General features: G+C 44.7%; 1 protein-coding gene and 1 pseudogene across 7 annotated transcripts in view; one reads left to right on the forward strand and one right to left on the reverse strand.

Annotated features, from left to right (window-relative positions):
• The window catches only part of ANKS1A (ankyrin repeat and sterile alpha motif domain containing 1A), a 244,802-nt gene that overhangs the window by 22,823 nt on the left and 198,588 nt on the right, over positions 1-23,391 (forward strand). The window lies entirely within an intron of this gene.
• The window catches only part of LOC139440033 (embryonal Fyn-associated substrate pseudogene), a 70,996-nt pseudogene that overhangs the window by 19,416 nt on the left and 28,189 nt on the right, over positions 1-23,391 (reverse strand).

Raw genomic sequence — 23,391 nt, forward strand, 5'->3', positions numbered from 1 at the left:
CATTATTGTTAGGTAAGCAGTTCTCATACTTGACTATAATTAGTATTAATTTTTACATGGCCAGATCACATTTTCTCAGTGTTTGTTTATTAATTTGTTGGTTCTTTCCAACATCTATAATTAGCTTCAATGTCAGCATTTTCGCTTGATACCTTGTGCAGTGTGAGCCTCACTGGCATGCTGTGGTTTCCCTATGTTAAAAACTCAGAAGACTAGATTCTCTCCTTAGCAGCCCCTTGGAGGGGGTGTGTGGTCTTCTGCTCCATTCTGTCCATCCTGGGCCTTGACCTTGGGGCAGCTCCCGTGGCTTTTCCCTGACCCCAGATGCTCTGGGCGTCAGAGGTCTTCAGGGAAAGGGGCTCCAGACCAGGACTGGGTGGCCTGCTTAGGGGTGGGGCAACATGCTGTGGGGTGGGAAGGCCACTTCGTCTTTGAGAAGGAGCTGGCAACACATTTTTTAAAAGAAGTATGAATTGAAATAACTGACAAGATTCTTACCTAGCAGATAGTAAGGATTTAATAGATATTTATAGAAATATCTTACTCTATCTTAAAGTAGATATTAGGTTAGAAAAATGAATGCTATACCAGGAGTTCTTTGCTATCTTGGTTAGAGGGTCATTGAAAAGATTATGGATTATTTGAGAAACAAAATTGGTTTTAAGTTACCTTTTTTACCTGACTTTGTGTTTCCATGTGACCTGCAGCGATGGGTGGTTCAATTTTTGGTGGTTCAATGCAGAACCTTTTATTGTGGTCCTGCTGATTGTATATGTATTGTCTGTTTTTATTGTGGTTAACCTGAACCACCATTTGGTTCCTAAGGTTAGATTTTCTTTCCTGTTCTTTATGAAAGCCATCAGCTTCTAAAGAGGTGAAATATATTCTTTTCTCAAACATTTAGTGAGTTTCTGCTGTAGATTGGGTCCTGTGCTAGGAGCCAGGTATAGGAACATGATTAAATATCTTTTTTTTTTAAAAAAAAGATTATTTATTTATTTCTCTCCCTTCCCCCCCACCCTGGTTGTCTGTTCTCTGTGTCTATTTGCTGTGTCGTCTTCTTTGTCCGCTTCTGTTCTTGTCAGCAGCACGGGAATCTGTGTCTCTTTTTGTTGTGTCATCTCGCTGTGTCAGCTCTCCGTGTGTGTGGCGCCATTCCTGGGCAGACTGCACTTTCTTTCGCGCTGGGCGGCTCTCCTTACGGGGCGCCCTCCTTGTGCGTGGGGCTTCCCTATGCGGGGGACACCCCTGCATGGCAGGGCACTCCTTGTGCGCATCAGCACTGTGCGTGGGCCAGCTCCACACGGGTCAAGGAGGCCCAGGGTTCGAACCGCGGACCTCCCATGTGGTAGATGGATGCCCTAATCACTGGGCCAAGTCTGCCGCCTGATTAAATATCTTGACTTTAAATATTATCTTTTGCATTTACCTCTGTAATTTTATTTGGCCAATCTATCCCTGTAAAAGTGAGCAAGTCTGTTTATAGAGGTGAACTGACTTGTTTAAGATCACACAACACAATAATGGCTAAGCTGAAGACTCAGTCTCTGGATGCCAAACTATTCACTACTTAGGAAGACCTAAATAGCCCTTGAATCTAAAACGAATGAGTCAGGAAGGATGGTATTTACTCACAGAAGACTACTGAAATTTTTTTAAAGTCTTAGACTGGGCCATGTTATGATAATTTGATAATTGAAAGTATCAGTATTTCAACAGGAGTAATTAGGGATTCACAGTTTGCCCAACAAAAATATTCATCACTTAGTATATCACTCTAATGAGCCTAGAATGATTTAATAGTTAACATTTGATTTATATAGTGTTTTCAGGAAGACACTGTCCTTGTCCAAAGTATTTTCCTTATTTTTAGAAGGTACTGGGGAATGAACCCCGGACCTCCTACATGGAAAGCAGGTGCTCAACCACTGAGCTACATCTGCTCCCCTGTCCAGTGTGTTTTTTAATTGGGTTGGGAGGCAGTGAATAAGCTTTGTTGTTGTTGTTTTGTTTGTTTGTTTGTTTGTTTATTTAAGGCTAGAGAGGCAATGGTTTTGAAAATTCTGGTAACCATTGTTGAGCTGGCCAGGATGGAAGAAATAGAGTGAAGGTAATGTGCCAGCAGGTTTTCTTTTGCAGCTAGAATTTCTCCAGGGCACAGTTGCCATTTTAGGTTTATTTTATGAAAAATGCCTTTGGGCTCCCTTTCTTTTTTGACTGTTTTCAGTTCCTAAAGAATGTTAAAAGGAAAATTTCCCCCGAGTGAAATGAGAAGAATGTTAGCATTTTACCATGGATGCGCAAAATAGCCCTGATTGAACACAGCCTACCGGAAGGCTTGAGTCTAGGAGCAGGGTGGCCTGAGGGCTTCTGGGAGCAGCATGAGGGTGCGTGGTCACCGGTTTCAGGCTGTGCACTTGTGATTAGTTGTATGACTTTGGGCAAATTGCTCAATGTATCTGATTTTTTCACCTGTAAAATGGGGTTATATTTTATTCTAAAAGGGAACTTTGAGGTATCATGTGTGTAGAAAATCTTCTGTTGTAGGAAATATCAGCTAGCTCTTCATATTCATTAATTTCTGGGATTATTTGAATCTGTCCTCCCTGCTAGAGTATGCACTCCCTGAGGGCTCAAACCCTGTCTGTTTTCCTCGCCCTTGTATCCTTGCCCCAAGTGCAGTGCCTGAAGCTTAGTGGGTACTTGGGTATTTGGTGAGTGAAGAGTCTCCACACATAGTACGGTCGGCAGCCAGCAGAAAAATACTACCCGTAAGCATAGATCTGTATTTGGTAAAATCTTGGAGCTTCAGGTCTATGCAATTTTTGTTGTTGTTGTTGTTAACGTGGTACAAATTGGGTTTTTGTATTCCCAAGATTTCCAGAGGATTTTCTTCTTCGCCGTCAGCTAAATTGAGGAAAACACAATAACCTGAAGAAATGTCCGTTGGGTTTCACTTTGCGGCGGGCTAGTGTGTTCTTGAAGCCCTCATCTCTGAGCTTCTCTATTTTGTTTGGGATTATGCTCCTAGTGTAAGGCAGAGTTGATTTGCGCTGCTCCCATCTTCTCAGAGAAAATATTTCCAGATCAGAGCAGGTTCCCTTGTACTCAGGTAAAAGCCTCTGAAGAATTTGGCATAAAGGGCCATCGTGTCTGCACCTTATCTGTTAACATGGGAGGATGATCTGGTCATGGAGATTTCTGAAAGGGTGAGACCAAGTTGACGACGGTATACTTTTCAGCAAGTATTTATTGCTGAATTGGAGTTAAAATGTTCATAGGAAAATGAAATTATTTTGCATTGATACTACTGATTTCTCTATTGTCTAAATATTTTCTTTAAACCTCCATTTCATGGATTCTTAATCTTTTTTGTTCAGTGGATCCCTTTGCCAATCAGGTGAAAACCGTGGACCCCTTGCTAAGTCCACACTATGTTGTGTATTATTTAATAAATATATCATACCTGAACCAACACGTCTGCATGAGAATAATATTTTTTTAAATTTAAAGCTCACAGACCTCTTTTTAAGAACTCTTGCTCTATTTTAAGAAGAGTGATTCAGAGAAGAACCCAAGTCCAAGAAATTTTTTATCAGCAAATAAAAACTGAAATTGCCAGGTTTGCCAGATATCTCATTTTAAAAAGAAATTTTCCCTCATTTGGTCTCTTGTAAAAGTCTTCCTTTAGCCTCTGAGATATGTTTTGCTCCCATGTAGCTTTAAAATTTTTCAGAATGTTCAGAGTTCCATCAGTGTAGGGCTTTTGATTCTGCATGGTTCAGCTGGGAATTGCATTGCTTAAAAGTAAAGGCATGGGGAGTGGGTGTAGCTCAGTGGTTTGAGCACCTGCTTCCCAGGTTCAAAAAAAGTAAAGGCAGAAAAATACTACATTATTGGGTTACAAAAAGTTTTGGGGAACTTTCTGAAGTTATTTAGTATGTTCCATCTTGGTCCTTCACTCAACATTATTTGTTTACCTTCTGTAAACAAATATTGCTCTTTGTTCTCTAGGACAGCAACAGCTTCACTGTTGCCTCCAACATGGCTGTCCCTCATTAGAGGTAGTCCAACAGCCCACATACCTTACATGGTGTAAAAGGGTTGGTAGAATGGCCGATATTCAGGGCGGGGGGCAGTTGGTGAGACCAAGGGGGAGAAGAAGGAAGAGGGCTTAAGAAACTAGCCCAAGCAACCTGCTTGTAGCTTGCCTCCCCACTGAGTGTGGCAGGATGGAGGTGCTGGTGGAGAAATGGGAGTCGACTCTTGACTGGGTGGAGAGGCTCTTCCCGTATGGTTTGTGGACAGGTAGGTTTGACTTGAGGTATGTTTAGATGTCAGTGATATTTCCTTTTGGCACTTTTTCATCTTGGTGACTTTTTAAAAAAATATTTTTATTTTATTTATTTATTTCTCCCCTCCCCCTCCATTATTTTTGTACTCACTGTCTGCTGCGTCTGTCTGTTGTCATCTTATTGCATCATCTTGTTGCATCCTCATCTTGTTACATCAGCTTGTCGCGCCAGCCCATTGCATCAGCTCACTGTCTTGCTTGTCTTCTTTAGGAAGTACGGGGAACCATACCCGGGACCTCCCATGTGGTAGGCGGGCACCCAACTGCTTGAGCCACATCCACTTCCATCTTGGCTACTTCTTCCCTTCCCAAGCAACTGAGCTCTGTCCCTCTCTATGTGTTCCAAATTACCTATCAAAATTCCTGTAACCACTCTGTAGCTAGGTTGAACTTGATGTTAGAAAAACAGTTTTTGTAAGGGAATTCACATTAAAGTGCAAATGAAATGGCCTTCTTCCCTGTCTCCTCTGTTTTCTCTATTAAACCAAAATATCTGAGGGTGTGATATAGAAAAATACTTTTTTGAGTGGGGGTTCTTTGCTTTCTTCCACCGTATGGGGAAGAGACATCCTGTCCGCCTGCTCTACTTAATTCCTGTCATTGCATTTATCATGTTATGTTATAATTGCCTGTTTGCTTATTCTGTTGCCTTCTAGACTGCAAGGTCCGTGTGGTAAGGCCTATTTCTTAGTCACAGTCTTATGTATCCGCCTTGCTCGGTAGACATTTGTTTCCTTCCTCCATCTGCTCGAAGATGTTGGGATAGGTGTTTTGCCTTTCCTTGCCTTTTTCTTTTTTTTTTAAGAGTCCTTTACTAAATTGTTATTAATTTATTGATTTATTGAGTCTGCTTGTCTGTTTCGTCATGAGCCAGGAGGTTTTAAATTGTGTTTGTTTGTTCCTCATTTAGGGCAGTATTTAAAGATGTACCTTTTAGAATGAAAATTACATCTATTAATTAAGCCTGCTTTGTGCCAGGCATTACAGTAGACTCTTTAGATACTTCTTATTGAATTCACTTTCAACTCCTCCGAGTTAGGTGCAAACATATCCTTAAAAGGACTTGTGTAAAGAGTTTAGAATCCTTCACAGTAGTACATGGCAGAGCTGGGAATTAGACCAGGGCCTGCTGGCTTCATGCACACGCTGTTTGTGTGCTGTGCTCCATGCCTTGCTGAGGTCGTGTTGGCTGGTTGGTTCCCTGCCCGCAGCTGCCGTCCCAGGCCTTACTGCCTAAGGAGCAGTGCAGTTAGATTTCACACATAATTATTAAAGGGATTGGTTCTTTTTGCTGGAAAGCAGCTGAATTGGATATGGTTTGTTTTATAGTGTGCAACTGCAATACTTCAAATGCATGCATACACATAAAAATAGCACAAAACAATAAGACTGTCATGCAAGCAGATAAGGATTATAGACAAAAACAACAAGCATGGGAACATTGGAAAGGAAAGAGCAAAGAGACGTCTATTTTTATAGCTTCATTTTTCAGTTTGTCCAAAAGTTAAGAATAGCATGAATCATGTCCCATAGGCCACCCAAGTCGCTGATTGGTACAGAGATGTTCTGTCTGTCGAAGCGTGCCATTGGTCAAAGACTGAGTTCCATTTCTCTTCCGAATATGGGTTTTTAAACAGCAAAACACAAATGGACTTGGAAACTAGGGTTTATTGGTACTCAAAATAGCATAACCTCTGCTCCAAGAATCATTAGGGTACCAACCTGTTGTAACATCACTACATTTAAATTTTCTATTTGCTTGTTAGGGAAAATAGTTTGGGAGTGGCATGCTCCCAGGTGATTAACACCCACCCCCCTAGCTGTTTCTAGTGCTGGAGGCTTGGCTGAAAGAAAGCAGCTTCTCTTCTGGTTTGGTCTTTCAGGCCCTCACTCAATCTGAGGGTCACAAGAACTGCCCAGAGGGGCTTCCAAATGTAGCTGCTGATAAAGGGCTGGGCTTCAGAAATACCTAAGGCTCCTTCTAACCCTGAAATCTGTAAGAACTCTGAAGATACAGGAGAGAGGAGGAAAGAAACTTGTTGATTTCAAGTCCTTCAAAATTGTTGGGGGAGAGGAGTGGATGTAGCTCAACAGTTGAGTGCCTGCTTCCTCCTAAAGAAGACAAACAACAAGCAGACATTGAGCAGAAACAGTGAGCAAGACAACAGACAACCTGCAAAAACAAACGAGCAGGGAGCAGGTGTGGCTCAAGCAGTTGAGTGCCCGCCTCCTATATGGGAGGTCTTGAGTTCAGTTTCCAGTGCCTCCTAAATGGAAAAAGAACAACCGCCTAACAAGGAGCAGATAATGAGAAAAACAACCACAACTAAAACAACACGAGCAGACAACAAGGGAAGCAGATGTGGCTCAAGTGATAGGGCCTCTCCTACCATATGGGAGGACCCGGGTTTGATCCCTGGGGCCTCCTGGTGAAAAGAAGAAAGAAAAGAGAAAAGTGTGCCCACATGGTGAGCCAGTGCCTATGCAAGCGAGTCACACAGCAAGATGATGACGCAACAAAAGAGAGACGAAGGGGAGAGTCAAGGTGAAGCGCAGCAGAGACCAGGAACTGAGGAGACACAAGTGACAGAGAACCTCTCTCCACATCAGAAGCCCCCAGGACCGAATCCCAGTGAATCCTAGAGGAGAAAAATGAGAGGAGAAGACAAAAAGAGAAATAGATACAGAAGATCACACAGTAAATAGACACAGAGAGCAAAAACAGCAGGGTGGGGGGAAGGGGAGGGAAAAAATAAAAATAAAATAATTGAAGAAAAAAAAAGAGTGGGCAACGAGCAAAAACAATGAACAATCAGACGAGGGAACCATCTCAGGGGGAAAACTAAAAATAAATGTTGCTGGAGCAGATGTGGCTCAAGTGGTTGAACTCCCCCTCCCACGTGGGAGGTCCGGGGTTTGGTTCCCTGTGCCTCCTGAAAAAACAAAAATGAACGAAAAGCAACACAAACAAGAAAACCAACTCAAGGAAGGCAATGGGGCTCAGTGGTTGAGTGCTAGCTTCCTACACATGAGGTCCCGGGTTCAATAACCAGCCCCTGGTACCTCAAAAAAAAAAAAAGTTGATATCTTTTTAAAATTTACATTAAAAAAATTATGTAGGATGTGACGCCTTATATTCCCCAAAGGCCTTAGTGTGACTTGAAGTTTTCGGATCAGAAGATGGTCTAGATAGAAAAAGGCTTACTCATCAGAACAACTGATAATTGGTGTTCAGAACAACCTGATCTACAAAATCCAGAGTTTTTTGTTTTGAGATGTAGGTCCATCTAGATAAATTCACAGATTCAATGTTGTTAGTGATTGTTGCCTAGAAAAAATCAGGAATTTTTTTGAACAAATGTTAAGGGCATTAGAGTTTGTGGAGTGATTCAGAAGAACATACCTAAATGTTCTGAATAAATTAATAACCTCCTCTAGGTTATTACATGCAGGTAATTCAAAGCATTGTTATGTACTCTGTTTCCTATGTGGATTTTCCCCCCTTGTCTATGTTGAGACAACTTAATTGACATGCTTTTTCAACTAAGACCGAATGTAAGAGTAAGTAAACAGCAGTAACAGCTAATATTTATTATGCATTTACTGCATTCTAAGCAATGTGCTAATGCTTTACAAGTACCACATCTAATCCTCACAAAGCCATATGAATAGATACTGTTGTTTTCTCCATTTTACAAATGAGGAAACTGAGGCATAGAACAGCTCAGTAATGTATCCAAGGACAAAGCTTATAAATGAATAAGTCTGGATTTAGTCTGACTCCAGAGTCCACATTCCTAACCACCAAACTGTACTTGTCACAGCCGGAGGTGACATGAGAAATTTAGACAATATAGAAACCTACCAATTCAAGCTATTGTTTTCACACAATGTTTTTTCACAAACGTCACCTTCCCACTTTGATTGGCACACCTAGCTTTGAGTTTCAGCAGTTTTGTGGAGATCAGATGTGTCCTCAAGGATGAAGATTTGCTGTACACACAGAAGAGACCTTGTAGATCTTTAATTCATCCTAATGGAAGATGAGGTAGGTACAGCTGTGAGGGCCACTGCATCCCCTGAGAATGACCCTGTGCAGAGAGAGAGGGTACCTAGTACTGAACCCAAGCATTTCCACACCCCGGGGCAGGGGAAGAAAGTCCAGAGAAGCTACCATAGAAGAAACCAGAAAGAGCTGAAGGCATCCAGGAAGGCCACATCCTCAGTACTCATAGTCTTCATAAAGTAGTTGAAGATTTGTACACAGTCTCTACTCCAGAAATGTTCCATAGTGAAGAGCTTAGCTGCCTTCCAAAAAACTCCTCCTACAAATGCATTTTCCTGTTTTTCTCATCCTTTAACCTTTTCTCAAGGAGACATTCTTGGGGTAATTTGTTTAGTTTAAGTTTCATGTTTCCCTGTTGATCTACTACTTCTGTGTGGTTTGGCAAACCGTTGGCACAGAGGCTTTTGGATTTCCAAATGAGTGGCTATTGCCATTTCCACAAAATTTGAAATGATAAAGAAGTAAGAGGAGGCGAAATGATTGGAGAGACAAAGGCAGAGGAATATGTTTGTGTACTTATTAATAGTATTTGATTTTAGAAGAGTTTTACTTGTCTCTTATACCACCCTTATTTTTTTTCCTACTTACTTGTATAGATTTTTTTAAAAAAATCGTTTTATTAGAGAAGTTGTAGGTTTCCAGGAAAATCAAGCAGAAAACACAGAGTTTCCACATATCTCTTCTGTTGTTAACACCTTGCATTAGTGTGGTACATTTACTGCAATTGACAAAAAAGTATTTCTATAATTATACTAGTCCATGGTTTACATTAGAGCCGTGTAAACCACTGTGTTGTACAGTCCTATTTTTTTTAAATTTTAGTAACATATACACAACCTAAAATTTCCTCCTTTCACCACATTCATATATATAACTCAGTGCTGTTAATTATGTTCACAGTGTTGTACTGCCATCACATTACCAAAAGTTTTCCCTTACCCCCAACAGAAATTCTGTGCCAATTAAGCATTAACTCTCCATTCCTTACGTCCACCCTAGCCCCTGGTAACCTGTATTCTAGTTTCTGACTCTATAAATGTGCTTATTCTAATTATTCCACATCAGTAAGATCCTACAACATTTGTCCTTTTGAGTTGGTTTATTTCAATCAATATGTCTTCAAGGTTCATCTGTATTGTCACATATATCAGAACTCCATTCCTTTTCACAGCTGAATAATATTCCACTGTACGTATATATCATGTTTTGCTTATCCATTTATCTGTTGCTGGTCTCTTGGGTTACTTCCATCTTTTGGCAGTAGTGAATAATGCCTCTATGAACGTCAGTGTGTAAATATATTTGTTCAGTTCTTTCAGTTATATATCTAGAAGTGGGATTGCTGGGTCATACAGTAATTCTATATTTAGCCTTTAGAAGAACTGCCAAACTGCCCTCCACAGTGACTCCATCATTTTGCAGTCCTACCCACAATGAATGAGTGGTCTTGTTTTTCCACATCATCTCCAACACTTGCTATTTTTTGTATTTTTAATAGTAGCCCGTCTAGTCAGGGTGAAATAGTGTCTCACAAATTTTGGTTCATATTTACCTAATGGCTAATGATGTTGAACATCTTTTCACATGCTTTTGGCCATCTGTATATCTTTGGAGTAATGTCTGTTCAAGTTTTTTTGCCCATTTTTAAATTGGGTTTTTTATCTTTTCAGTTGTTGAGTTGTAGGATTTCCAAATATTTTTTCCATTCTGTAAGTTGTCTTTTTACTTTAATGATGAAGTCTTTTAATGAGTCTCTAATTTTGATGAGGTCCTATTTATCTATTATTTCTTTTGTTGCTTGTGCTTTTGATGGAAGGTCTAAGAAACCATTGCCTAACACAAGTCCTGAAGATACTTCCCTATGTTTTCTTCTAGGAGTTTTATTGTTTTAGTTCTTATATTTAGGTCTTTGATCCATTTTGAGTTAATTTTTGTATATGCTGTGTGCTAAGGGTTTCCCTTCAGTATTTTGCATATGGATACCCAGTTTTCCTCAGCAGCATTTGTGGAAGAGACTGTTCTTTCCCCACTGAGTGGGCTTGGTACCCTTGTCAAAAATCAGTTGGCCAGAGGGTTTGTTTCTGAACTCACAATGCAATCCCGTTGTTCTGTATTTCTTTCCTTGTGTTTGTACCATGCTGTTTTGATTTCTGTAGCATTGTAATAATTCTAAAATCTGCAAGTGTGACTCCTCCAGCTTCATTTTTCTCTTTCAAGATGTTTTTGGCTCTTTGGGTCCCCTTTTCGTATAAATTTGATGATTGGCTTTTCCATTTCAGCAGAGAAGACTGTTGGGATTTTGATTAGGATCTCATTGCATCTGTAGATTGCTCTGGGTTAGAATTGATATCTTAACAATATTTAGTCTTCTAATCCATGAACATGAAATGTCATTGCATTTATTTAGGTATCGTATGATTTCTTTTAGCAGTATTTTATATTTTTCTGTGTATAAGTCCTTTATATCCTTGGTAAATTTATTCCTAGATATTTGATTCTTTTAGTTGCCATTGTAAATGGAATGTTTTTCCTTGATTTCTTCTTCAGATTGTTCATTACTCGTGTATATAGGCCATACTGATTTTTGAGTGTTGATCTTGTATCTTGCCACTTTGCTAAATTTGTTTCTTAGCTCTAGTAGTTCTGTTGTAGAGTTGTTTTTTTTTTAAAGATTTATTTTTATTTAATTCCCCTCCCCCGGTTGTCTGTTTTCTGTGTCTTTTTGCTGCGTCTTGTTTCTTTGTCCGCTTCTGTTGTCGTCAGCGGCATGGGAAGTGTGGGCGGCGCCATTCCTTGGCAGGCTGCACTTTCTTTCGCGCTGGGCAGCTCTCCTGACGGGTGCACTCCTTGCGCGTGGGGCTCCCCTACGTGGGGCACACCCCTGCATGGCAGGGCACTCCTTGCGCGCATCAACACTGCGCATGGGCCAGCTCCACACGGTTCAAGGAGGCCCGGGGTTTGAACCGCAGACCTCCCATGTGGTAGACGGACGCCCTAACCACTGGGCCAAAGTCCGTTTCCCTGTTGTGGAGTTTTTGAGACTTTCTCTGTATAGATCATGTCATCTGCAAATAGGGGAAAAAAATTTTTCAATTTAAGCTCATGGTCCCCCTGAAATCTTTGGTTAAGAACCCCTGATATATGCCTTTTTCTACGTGTCTATATCAAGAAAAGTTGTTGGATTTTGTCAAATGCCTTTTCTGCATCAATTGAGATGATCATGTATTTGTTCCCCTTTGTTCTATTAATGTGTATTACATTAATTGATTTTCTTATGTTGAACCACCCTTGCATACTGGGGATAAATCCAACTTGATTGTGGTGTATAATTCTTTTAATGTTCTGTTGGATTTGGTTTGTTAGTATTTTGTTGCTGATTTTTGCATCTATATTCAAAAGGGATATTGCTCTGTAATTTTCTTTTCTTGTGGTATCTTTATCTGGCTTTGGTATGAGGGTGATGTTGGCCTCATAGAATTAGGTAATATTCCCTCTTTTATAGTTTTTTGGAAGAGTTTGAGTAGGATTGGTGTTGATTCTTGGAATGTTTGGTAGAATTCACCTGTGGAACCATTTGTTCTTGGGTTTTTCTTTTTCAGGAGATTTTGATAATTGATTCAATCTCTTTACTTAAAATTAGTCTGTTGGTATATTCTGTTTCTTCTAGAGTCAGTTTAGTTTGTTTGTGTGTTTCCAGGAACTTGTCCATTTCATCTAGGTTTTCTAATTTGTTGGTGAACATTTGTTCACAGTACTCTTTTTTTTTTTAAGATTTATTTTATTTACACCCCCCCCCCCCCGCCAGTTGCTTTCACTATTTCTTCTCTGTGTCCATTTGCTGTGCGCTCTATGTGTCTGCTCATCTTCTCTTTATGAGGCACTGGGAACCAAACCTGGCACCGCCCACATGGGAGAGAGGTGCTCAATCTCTTGAGCTGCCTCAGCCCCCTGCTTTGTTGTCTCTCTCATTGTCTTTCCTCTGTGTCTCCTTGTTGCATCACCTTGTTGTGTCAGCTTGCCACACTTGCCCATTGCACCAGCTCACTGTCTTGTGCGTCTTCTCCAGGAGGCACTGGTATCTGAACCACGGACCTCCCATGTGGTAGGCAGGAGCTCAGTTGCTTGAGCCACATCCCCTTCCTACAGATTTATTTATTTATTTCATTTTATTTATTTCTCTTCCCTTCCCACTCCTCCCCTTCCCCCCCCCATTGTCTGCTCTCTTATGTCCATTCACTGTGTGTTCTTCTGTGTCCACTTGCATTCTCAGTGGCACTGGGAATCTGTGTCTCTTTTTTGTTGTGTCAGCTCTGTGTGTGTGTGGCGTCACTCCTGGGTGGGCTGCGCTTTTCCCGCGGGGCAACTTTCCTTCCAGGGCACACTCCATGCACGTGGGGCTCCCCTACGCGGGGGACACCCCTGCATGGCATGGCACTCCTTGTGTGCATCAGCACTGCACGTGGGCCAGCTCACCACATGGGCCAGGAGACCCTGGGTTTGAACCCTGGACCTCCCATGTGGTAGGCGGATGCTCTATCAGTTGAGCCACATCCGCTTCCCAGATTTATTTTTTAATTTACTTTTTTAATGGACTCCCTTGTCTGTCTCACTCTACTAGAAGGGAACATTCACAGTGTGCCTTCATAATTGTGCCTGGCAGCTCATGGGAGCTGCGAACTTGCTGGATAGTTGTTGAAGAAATGAGCAAAATTGACCTGCTCAGGGCGTGTGTCCCACAGGTCTGGCTGAGAGGTCCTCGCTCACCCGCACGCCCAGGCTCCCAGGAAGCAGAGCCAGGGAATCAGACAGCAGGGTTTACTGAGTTGTGTGCCAGTTCCTGAGGCCCAGCCCTCTCTGGCCTTTGAGGGAGGAACCCCTCCAGCCTCTCCCAGACCTTTACAGCCTGGCCGACCATGTCCTGTCTTCACCCTCAGCTAACAGGGAGGGGCTCATGTTCTGCAGCCAAGAAACAGGACAAGACAGGGACTCCATGTGACCCCAGACTTCCGGCATCTCTTTCTCTGGGGGGCCACGCTCCTGGAGCCAGGTGGCAGCGCAGTGTCCAGGAAGCTCCCCCCGGGCTGGGGAGAGGACGGGAGCCAGGTCCTCCCTGCTCCAGAGGGCGCGGGGTCTGCCCCTTAGGAAAAGGGAGTAACATTAATAATTTATACAGAATGGTTCACATGGAGAGCTGTGGGTTAGGGGGAGGCGGAGGCGACCGGAAGGGGTGTAAGAGGGAAAGAAACTCCTACCCCCCTTGGCTCGAAGGAGAGCGCGCCAGCTGCCCAGGGCCTGCTGGTGGGGTGTTGGGTAGGAGGGAGCTGGCAGGCAGGGGAAGGGCAGAGCTGTGCCGAGGGACGGGGCCAGGCTGCCGAGAGGGGTGAATCGCAGGGCCCACCGTGCCGGCTCTGCCCTGTGCTGGGCTGTCTCTTGGGCTGCAGAGCTGGACGGGTGGCTGAGGGCGGCCCTGTTGACAGCCAGCGCGGTCGCCCGCAGTGCCTGGCCCAGCACTCTGCCTGTGGCCCTGACTTGTGCTCCCGGTGGAGTGGAGGCTGCCGCATAGCCCAGGGTGTCCCCAGCAGACACCAAGCAGTGAGCCACCACCACCCCGCACTTGCCATGGGGCGTGAAGAAGCGTGTTGGCCCGGGTGCTGGCCATCAGGGCGGCCACAGCTGTCTGCAGCACAGAGTAGTGGCCCTGACACTGCCCGGTGCAGAAGCGCAGGCGCTGATGCTCTACAGCTCTGCTGGGGCCAGGGTCTCCGGCTGCTGGATCCGCTGGGAAAGCCTCATCCAGGGGCCTAGGCCCCTGAGCTTTGTCCCTGTCCTTCAGGTGAACATAGTCGTCCTCAGCCAGTGGGATGCCCTCGTACTCACTGTGGTGTCCTGCAGATTGCTCTCCACCTCCCTGCCCTCTGGAATCCCTTTGGCCTTGGGGACCCCATCGCCAGGCAGGTGGGGTGGAGGGTGGGGGGCCACACAGAGGCCAGTTGTGGATGCTGCCCTTTTTGTCCTTGGGTAGAAGAGGGGCTGGGAGCCTCCGGGACAGGCAGGCAGAGGGTGGCAGACAGGCTCAGTGGACGGCAGCCAGAGCCTGTGTGGGCTGGAGGGCTTCTGACCAGAAACAGGGCCAGGCCACTGGAGCCAAGGCTCCCGGAGGCTCTGGAGAAGGGGACACCTCTCCAGGTGTACACTGTAGATGCCTTTGTTAGGGCCCCTGCCTTCCTCATCTGCCAGTAGTCCCTGAGGTGCTTCACACAGGTTGAGCAGGGCCCTCCCACTCCAGCTCTGGTTCTGGTTCCTTCGGTGGCTTTGTTTACAGGGGCACATCATACGGAGCTTCAGCCTGTCCAGGGAGTGCAGGGCCACCCGGGCCAGGGGGCGGGAAAGGAGGCTGGGGAGTCGTAGGGGTCACTGGGAGGAACCCGGAGGACAGCGGGGGGCACGTTGTTGATCTCCAAGGTGTCTTTGGGGGGTAGCCAGCTGTGCCTCACTGCCTCTGGGTTGGGGGGTGGGGAGGGCCCAGCCAGGGGCCCTGAGGTGGGGCAGGACTGCGCGGGGCTGGTCACACACGCTTCCTGGTCCCCACTGCCATGCTCTGGAAGTGGCTGGGCTGTGGGCGCCTGGGAGAGGCTGGGCTTGGTGCCAGGCTGGTGGGAAGGAGCGTCACTCTTGGCAGCCGCGTTCCCTGCTGGCCATGCAAGGAACTGGGGCTCTAGCTGTCCAGCCCACTGGCGTCCTCCCTCTTCAGCACCCACAGCATGTCCCCTCAGCACAAGGACAGCTTCTGAGGACACTCAGCAGAGTTGTCATGGAGTGCCCGGGCTAGCTGGACTGATGTGGCTACGGCTATGGCCTTGACCTCCGGCGCAGCCTGGTCAGGCCGGGCTCAGTTTCGCTGACTTCAGCGGTGGCTGTCCCGCACCATGGTCCCCCAGGTGTGGGGGTGGGCCCTGACTGCAGCGCCTGAGTTGTGGCCTCCACGAGGACGGAGGAGGAGAAGGAAAACCCATAAACTCCCCAAATGGGAGGCAGCCTGGCCAGGCAGGAGGAGGAGCAGATCTGGCCAGGGCATTGTGTGGGACCTCATCCAAGGGCAGGTGCTCTGCATGGTGGCCGAGGCATCCCTGCGGCGCTGCCTGTCCTAGGCCACGGAGGTTCCTGGGGTTCACATGGGCCGAAAGCTGCCTTCTTTTTTTTTTTTTTTAAGATTTATTTTTTTATTTCTCTCCCCTCCCCCCCACCCCACCCCACCCCGGTTTTCTGTTCTCTGTGTCTATTTGCTGTGTCTTCTTTTTTGTCTGCTTCTGTTGTGGTCAGCGGCACGGGAATCTGTGTTTCTTTTTGCTGCATCATCTTGTGTCATTTCTCCGGGTGGGTGGTGCCATTCCTGGGCAGGCTGCACTTTGTTTCGCACTGGGCGGCTCTCCTTACGGGGCGCACTCCCTATGGGGGGGCACCCCTGCGTGGCACGGCACTCCTTGCACGCATCAGCACTGCGCATGGGCCAGCTGCACACGGGTCAAGGAGGCCCGGGGTTTGAACCGCGGACCTCCCATGTGGTAGACGGACGCCCCAACCACTGGGCCAAGTCCACTTCCCGAAAGCTGCCTTCTTGAGCTGGGATAGGCAGGGAGGCAGGAGGAGCAGCTGTGCTTGATATCTCTCCAGGCGGTTTGGGGTAGCCCCGAGGGCTGGGAAAGGCCACCAGGGTTCTTGGGCTGGGTGAGAGAGTTTAGGGCTGTGTTCCCAGGGCTGTGGTTCCAGCAGGCAGTTGGGGCGCTGTGGTGGGGTGGCTGGGGGGCAGGCAAGAAAACGAGAACTGAGATGCTTGGGCCTCTTCAAACTCACCCAACTTGGCAAAAAGAGGCCGGGCTGGCACCAAAGGCCCCTGAGAGCGCAGTGGTGGGGTCCTGCCCTGGTCCTCCCCACGTGATGAGGTGGATTCATACCCATGCATGCCCGAGGGCTGTGGGGACACAGTGCCTCGCCCTGGCCTGTGGGGCCTGCAGAAACCCACCCTCAGGCACAGCTCAGAGAGGCAGCATAGCTTAAAATTTTTATGGCACATCTCTTTTGTCTCTCTTTTCCTTTATTGCAGCACTTTTTATGTATAATTGCTCTTTTGTGATGTAACTGATTCATTCCTCTTGCCATTTCTGTATATTTTTAAAATACTTTCTTTGTGGTTACTGTATTAAAAACCTAAGTCTATAGCCTAATAGTTTGAAAAGATACCACCAACTTAACTTCAAGAGTATATACATTCTCTGCTCCCATATCCCTCTGTTTCCCCTCTTTGTTGTTTTTGTCACATAATACTTCTTTATATTTTATGAGTCCATTATAGGGAAATATGATAATTTCTTCCTCAGTTGTATTCTATTGCTTATAGGAAATAAAGAGTAGAGTTATGTACTGATGATACAGTACTGTTGGGTATTGCGTTTACCCATTTGACTACCTTTACTGCAGGGCTTCTTCATACTTCTCCACTCTATTCTCTCCTGGCTTTTCCTTTCAACTTGAAGAACTCCCTTTAGAGATTTTTGTAGGGCCGTTCTTTTGGTGATGAACTCTCTTAGTTTTTGTTTATCTGTGAATGTCTTAAACTCTCCCTCATTTTTGAGGGACAGTTTTCCTGGATCAAGATTTTTTTTTGAGGTACCGGGGCTAAGGATTGAACCCAGGACCTCGTATGTTGGAAGATGGCGCTCAGCCACTGAGCCACATTGGCTCCTCTGAGTTGGTATTTTCCTTTGTTTGCTTGTTGTTTGCTTTTTTGTTTTTAGGAGGCATCGAGAACCGAACCCAGAACCTCCTGTGTGGGAAGCAGGTACTCAACTGCTTGAGCTATATCTGCTCCCTGGATAAAGAATTTTTGACTGGCAGTTTTTCTCTTTCAGTACTTTAATTATATCGTATCACTGCCTTCTCGCCTTTAAGATTCTGATGAGAAATTGGCACTTAGTCTTATTGAGGATCCCTTGTATGTGACAAATTGCATTTCTCTTGCTGCTTTCAGAATTCTCAATCTTTGGCTTTTGACATTTCAGTTAGTATGTGTTTTGGGTTTGTTGCATTCCTTGGACATGTATATTTATGTTAGGAAATTTTCAGTCATTATTTCCTCAAGTATTTTTTTCTGCCCCTTTCCCCTTCTTTTCTCCTTCTAGGCCTTCATAATGGTATAATTTTTTTCTATTGTTTGCTCCAACTGTAAGATTTTGATTGTCCTGTGTTCTCCTTCACTGATTCTTCTGCCTGTTCAGGTCTGCTGTTATATGCCTTCTGTGTATTTTAATCTCCATTATTGTGTTTGTCATTCATGTTATGTTTCTTTTTCAACTTTCTTCTTTTTGTTCAGACATTGTCTGCTTAATACCATTTAGCTCTTTATCCCTGTTTGGTTTATGTTTATACATATTTTTTTTCAACACCTTGAATTATTTTAGGAGATTTTTTAAAACTTCTTCAATTAGTTATTCCAAATTCTCTGTTTCCTCTGGTGTTTTAATTTGTTCCTTGAATGTGTTATATCTTCCAGTTTCTTTGTATGACATGAATTTTTGCTGATGTCATCTGGTTATTTTGATGTGCTAACTTTGAGTCAGTTTCTCCCTCTTGCTTATTGTAGATTGGCTGTATGGTAAGGCTCTTCTTCGACGCTTGGTCTGGTTTATAGTGCACCTTGGTCCGGTTTATAGTGCACCTTAAGATCAGCCTGTGTTTAACTGGTCAGATTTTCTCAGGTTTTCTGTACCCATTTCTTGCCCTGGACGTGTGGTGCGCCTTTTAAGATTGCCCTTTTACGTGCAATTGTTTTACCTCCAGGAGATTTCCTTTCCTCCGCTCCTGCTCCAGAAGGACTGTTCTGTTTATTTTTGTCCACCTTTTCCTTCCAATGGCTGTGATTTGCACAAGGACTTCATTGTAAGTTTGAGTCATGGGGCCCACCCTGCCTTACAGCAGTTCAGTTCTACTCTGGGTTTTTCTACCTCTGGCAATTTCCAAATCAGAGTATACTCCCCCAGGCAGTCATAAGAGGTTAGTATTGAAAAATGTCTGTTTTTCCTTTAGATGCTCCAACAATTGGAGAGCGGGTTGGGTGTGTGCGCCCCTTGCCAGCAGTTCTGCCTTGCTTCCAGGGGGCCCTTTTGTGTGCATGCGCTCACTAACCACTTGAGTTCTTGCCTGGGTCTGTGTGGCTTTGGGTCCTTGTGCCTGGATGTGTGTGTGGGGGGGTTGACCTGCCGTGAGTGGCTCTGTGGTGCCCAGACTGGAGTGCTGCCACCGCGCGCCTCTTAAGGCGCATGAGCGCCAGAGGGGGAGGAGCCCCGGCAGGCAGCTCTGAGGCGCAGGCCTCCGACCTCCCCGTATTTTTTGGTGGGTCTTTTTTCTTTCTTTTTTTGATTCAGTGTTTGTGGAGACTTTCTCCAGTCTCTGTGTTCTCCAGTATTCAAAGAAAGTGGGATTTGTCCTTTCATTAGTAATTTCTGAAAGGAAGCTTTTTCCAGGTTTGTCTTATGTCATTTTGATGATGTCAGCCTCACTTCTCTATATAGTTCTTTCGCTTCCTTATTGTTGAAGGCTAATTTTTCAATTTGGTGGCTCAGCAGTTACTGTAATGTTTATTTCTATTGTATCTTCAGTGTTACTGTATTTCTTCCTTAAATTTATTTGGAGGGAGAAGTTTAATTCTTAGTATCTTAGTGGTCTGTATTATAGTTTCACATTATCCTTTTCTTTTTCTTAGAAGCCTTCGCTGTCCTAGCAGACTCTTGCTTTCCTTCCTGTCCTCTGTGTATGATTATTTGTTTATTTAAAATCCATTTGTATTGGGCCTGTTTGAGGGCCACTTCTGGCTTCCCTTGACCATCCACACCTGTGATTGGATGTGTGTAAGACAGGATCATCAATCAGAAGCTTCTAGGGTGCTCTGAAAGTATAGCATTCCCAGCCTCTCATAGAGCCAGTCCTCCTGGGGCTAAGGATATGCAAGAAACAATCCCTATTCCTGGATTTATTGTGGGGAAGGGGTGTTTCTCTAAGGAGATATCATCATTTTAGTCATAGATTTCCCAAAATGGAACCTTTTTTGAGTTGTCTGTGATCCCTTCTAATTTGTGTCATGCAGCTAAATTAGAATACCTTGGAACAAGTGTTTCTCATTGTAGAACCCCAGCTCCAAAGGGCTCTGGCTTATGAGGTGCAAAGTATGCAGACAAAATCAGGTATATAGAATACAAAGTCAGTTATGTCTCTGTACTTGAGGTGGATTTTGTAGTGGAATACTCGAGTTAGTTAGATGCTGGTTTAAAGGGTGCGATGCCTCGTTCACAGCCTCGTTGCCATGGTGGGTGCCCCCATCCTCCCAGGAGCAGAAAAACCCCTCTTCCACTTGCTGCTCGAGTAACACAGCACCAGAACCCGTTCCCGATGGGGGCCTGACCTTGTTTCTTGTCCGCAGTTACAGAGCATTAGCTAGTGGGCAGCTTCGGGGCTCGCCCCTGGGGGGTAAAAGTGGGGGTCCTGCCGTTGAGTCATTTACGATTAGGGTGCATTGGGCTAGGGAGCAGGGTCGCCTGGTTTGGGTCCTGGCTTCAGGACTTCCTGCTGTGTGACCTTGGCCAGTTAGGCCATTCGTGCCTCAGCTTGTCCTTTTGTAAAGTGAGATAACTCCGTCAGATTGTTGTAAGGAGTGAATGAACATAGAACCCTTGGAATGGTGCCTGGCACATATTAAGTACTCAAAAATATTATTATTATGTAAAATGATGTGGTACGGAATGTTAAGTGCTGGAGGAATTCAGAGGTGGTAAGTTGAGAGAGGTGTGGTCATGAGACTGCTGCTTTGCTGGGGCTTGAAATGGGCTGGGAAGGTTTAAATTAGGCAGAGATCAGTTGGTGATGGTGCATTAGGCAGTGTGCATAAAGTTGTGGAAGAGCAAGGCACTTGACATATTCTAGAAGCTGTAAGAAACTCTGACTAGGGTAAAGGCCGTGGGATTGGGTATGTGATTTGGGAGACAGAAGGTGGGGAAGATTGGTTTTTGTAGAGGAAGCATAAGGGAGCCAGTTGGGTCAGAGATTTCTGAGCCTTACAGTGACGAGAAGAACTGGAAATTCAAGGCAGGTGACTCACTGTGCATTTGCAGGGTGGGATGAAGTGAGGAGCAGTGACGGGGGTCAAAGGCCAGAAAGCTGTTGTGATAAATCACCTCTCTTGGGTCTGGACTGAGTACTAGCTGTGGGAATAAAGAGGGAAGGGTAGATGTAGGTAGTATTTTGAAATAACTCTGTAGTGTACAGGATTCGATGACAGAGGAAGGCACACGGGAGACAAGTGTAAGGTGACCTGGGCCTCCTTTCCTGTTCCAGTGGCTATGCAAAGGGACAGTGGGGAGGAGGAGCAGGACAAGCAAGAGAGCAGTGCCTAACCTACCCCTTACAACCAACGGAGTGCCTGAGGAGTCCCCTTTCCCAAAAGGAGAGGGCTTCTTTCGGGGTGCAGTTTGAATCCAGGAGCAGGCTCAGGTCTAGGCTAGTGTTTGCCCTGTTCGTTCGCAGGGCATCCACGTCCACACAGTCTGCTTTGTGAAGGGCTCCAGATTTGGTGCTTGCTTATTTAAAAAAATTTTTCTTCTCTCTGGTTGCATCATCGTCTTTTTGGAGCATCACTTTGCTGTGCAGGGGCCTGTGCCTCTCCATACTGCGCAGATCTGGGACGCCTTTTTTCTTTTTTAACCAGGAGGTCCCGGGGCTGGAACCCAGGTCCTCCATAAGGTACCCGGGAGCCCAGCTGCTTGAACCTCAGCGGCCTCCCAGGGATTGCTTCTTGGTTGCTACTGCTCAGCTTCACTGCCTGGTCCCCCTGGCCCTTTCCAGTCACCAGCTTTTCAGAATGTTCATTGGTCTTTGGGCTTCAACCCCGTTTTCCAAAATGGAACCTCTGACTCTGGAGAGAAATTGGGGATGTTGTCTTCCCTGTATTCAGAAACCACATACTTGTGCTATCTCAGATCTCTGTAAATCCCTCAACCACCAGGGCCAGGCACTGACTGATGGCCTTTGAGATTGCAAAAAGAGAAACACTGCAGGAGAAGAGAGCAGCCTTTTAGAGCCCAGCCTTAACAGGGTCATCTTAAATAGTTCAGATTTTCATGCTTGGAGTCAGATTCGGGAGCACTCTGTCACAGGGAAGTCTACAATTTTACGATAAGGAGGAACTCTGGGTTCCCCCTGGCCAGGGCTTTAGCCTTAACCCCCAAGGAAAAGTAGTATCACAGCTGGGTGGATTGTCTCAATTATTCTTTAATGGCAGCCTTTTTTCCTTTCCTTTTTTGCTAACTACTTTATGTCAAGACACACTATTCCAATACCTCCCATGCACTACCTCATTTAATCTAAACAACAATCCCCCTGTGGAGAGTATTATTGTTAGCCTATAACAGATAAGGAAAATGAGGCATAGTGCAGTTAAGCAGTTTGCCCAGAGTTGCACACCTAGTGTTGGTGTGGCAGGAATTTGAATCCTGACAGGCTGGCTCGAGGCCCCTGCCCTTAATTGCCATGTTTCATGGTCTCCTTTTAGTTAACTGGGGCCACCATTTTTAAGATGGTGTTTTCTGTTCCCTCTTTTGAATCCTAGTGAAGAAGTTGTTTTAGGAATGTCACATGGTAATATAGAAGGGAACAGATGCTTTTCTTGAGACTGTAGACATGGTTTGAACACTGGCTGTGCCTTTTATTAGCTGTGTAGCCTTTGGCAAGTCATTTAACTTTTTTTTTTTTCTGCTTTATTTTCTTTCAAATGTTAACTAAAAATATATGAGGTCCCATATACCCCCTACCCCACCCCTTCCACATCAACAACCTCTTCCATCAGTTTCTAAATGTGTGTAATGAAGATAAATCTTGTTTTGAAGGAGTTTATTTAAAGTGCCTAGAATTTAGGGCTTGGTGGGGTCTTGGGCTAGTTATTTAACCTCATCTGTAAAATGAGGATGATAATTCTTATCCCCATGAAGGCTTTACAGTAAAGCACTTAGAATAATGACTGGAGTACAGTAAATACTCAGGACATGAGTACTAGCAGACCTTTAAAAAAATGTTTCAAAACCTTTTTCAATATGAGTTTTAGTCAGTACATTTTTTGTTGTGGTATTGAACTCATTTAGGCCATTGCTTAGATTTCATGTACTTTGGGCTCTCATTTGTAAAAGTACCTTGCATGGTGGGGTTGGGTAAGATTATAATAGACGAGTGAATACATATTTCTATCCATGTTTGATTTTCCTATTTAGCAGCTATCTGCTTGGAAAACTCCCATTTTTCTGCATCTTATCTATGACTGTGTTAGGTGGGTGACTCAGCTCACCTTCCACTCAGTTGTGCATAGTTTACCATCCAAATATCTATCCTCCTGGGGCAGTTGTTTTTCATCATTGTGATTTGGAGTATTTAGCCCTCTGCCACTTTGCTTAAATATTTTGTTCGTGTTTCTTTATCCTTTTGAAGTATTTTACTTCTTTCTTTCTTGGAAAGATTGATTATACTGGGCAATCATGACTTTTAATTGTGAGGCCAAAGCCCCCCTGCATTTCTGTAGTTTCTATCCTAGTTTTCCCCTTCTAGTTTTGGCTTATTCTCCATTCTCCTGCTGTATGGCTTCTGAAATTCATGAATGGGATTTTTCTTTTCCACTCCCTCCCCCATTGGAGACCAAAAGACTAATTTTAAGTAAATAAAAGATTTTGCCCTTCTTCCTATTATGCCAAAGGGTGGTTGCCAGCACAGGAAGTTGGGCTCCACACCTGTTATGACCATTTTTCAGCCTTTGGACTCTCACAGTTTACTGGAATATTCACAGTTTTGTTTTTAATATTAGTCTTTACTGTTTTCTCATGCCTTACTGGGGGTTTTAGTAAGGGGCTGGCATCTGTGTCTGTCCTGTCTGTGTTTGGAGTGT

Source organism: Dasypus novemcinctus, chromosome 11, assembly GCF_030445035.2.
Source record: "Dasypus novemcinctus isolate mDasNov1 chromosome 11, mDasNov1.1.hap2, whole genome shotgun sequence".
NCBI lineage: Eukaryota > Metazoa > Chordata > Mammalia > Cingulata > Dasypodidae > Dasypus > Dasypus novemcinctus.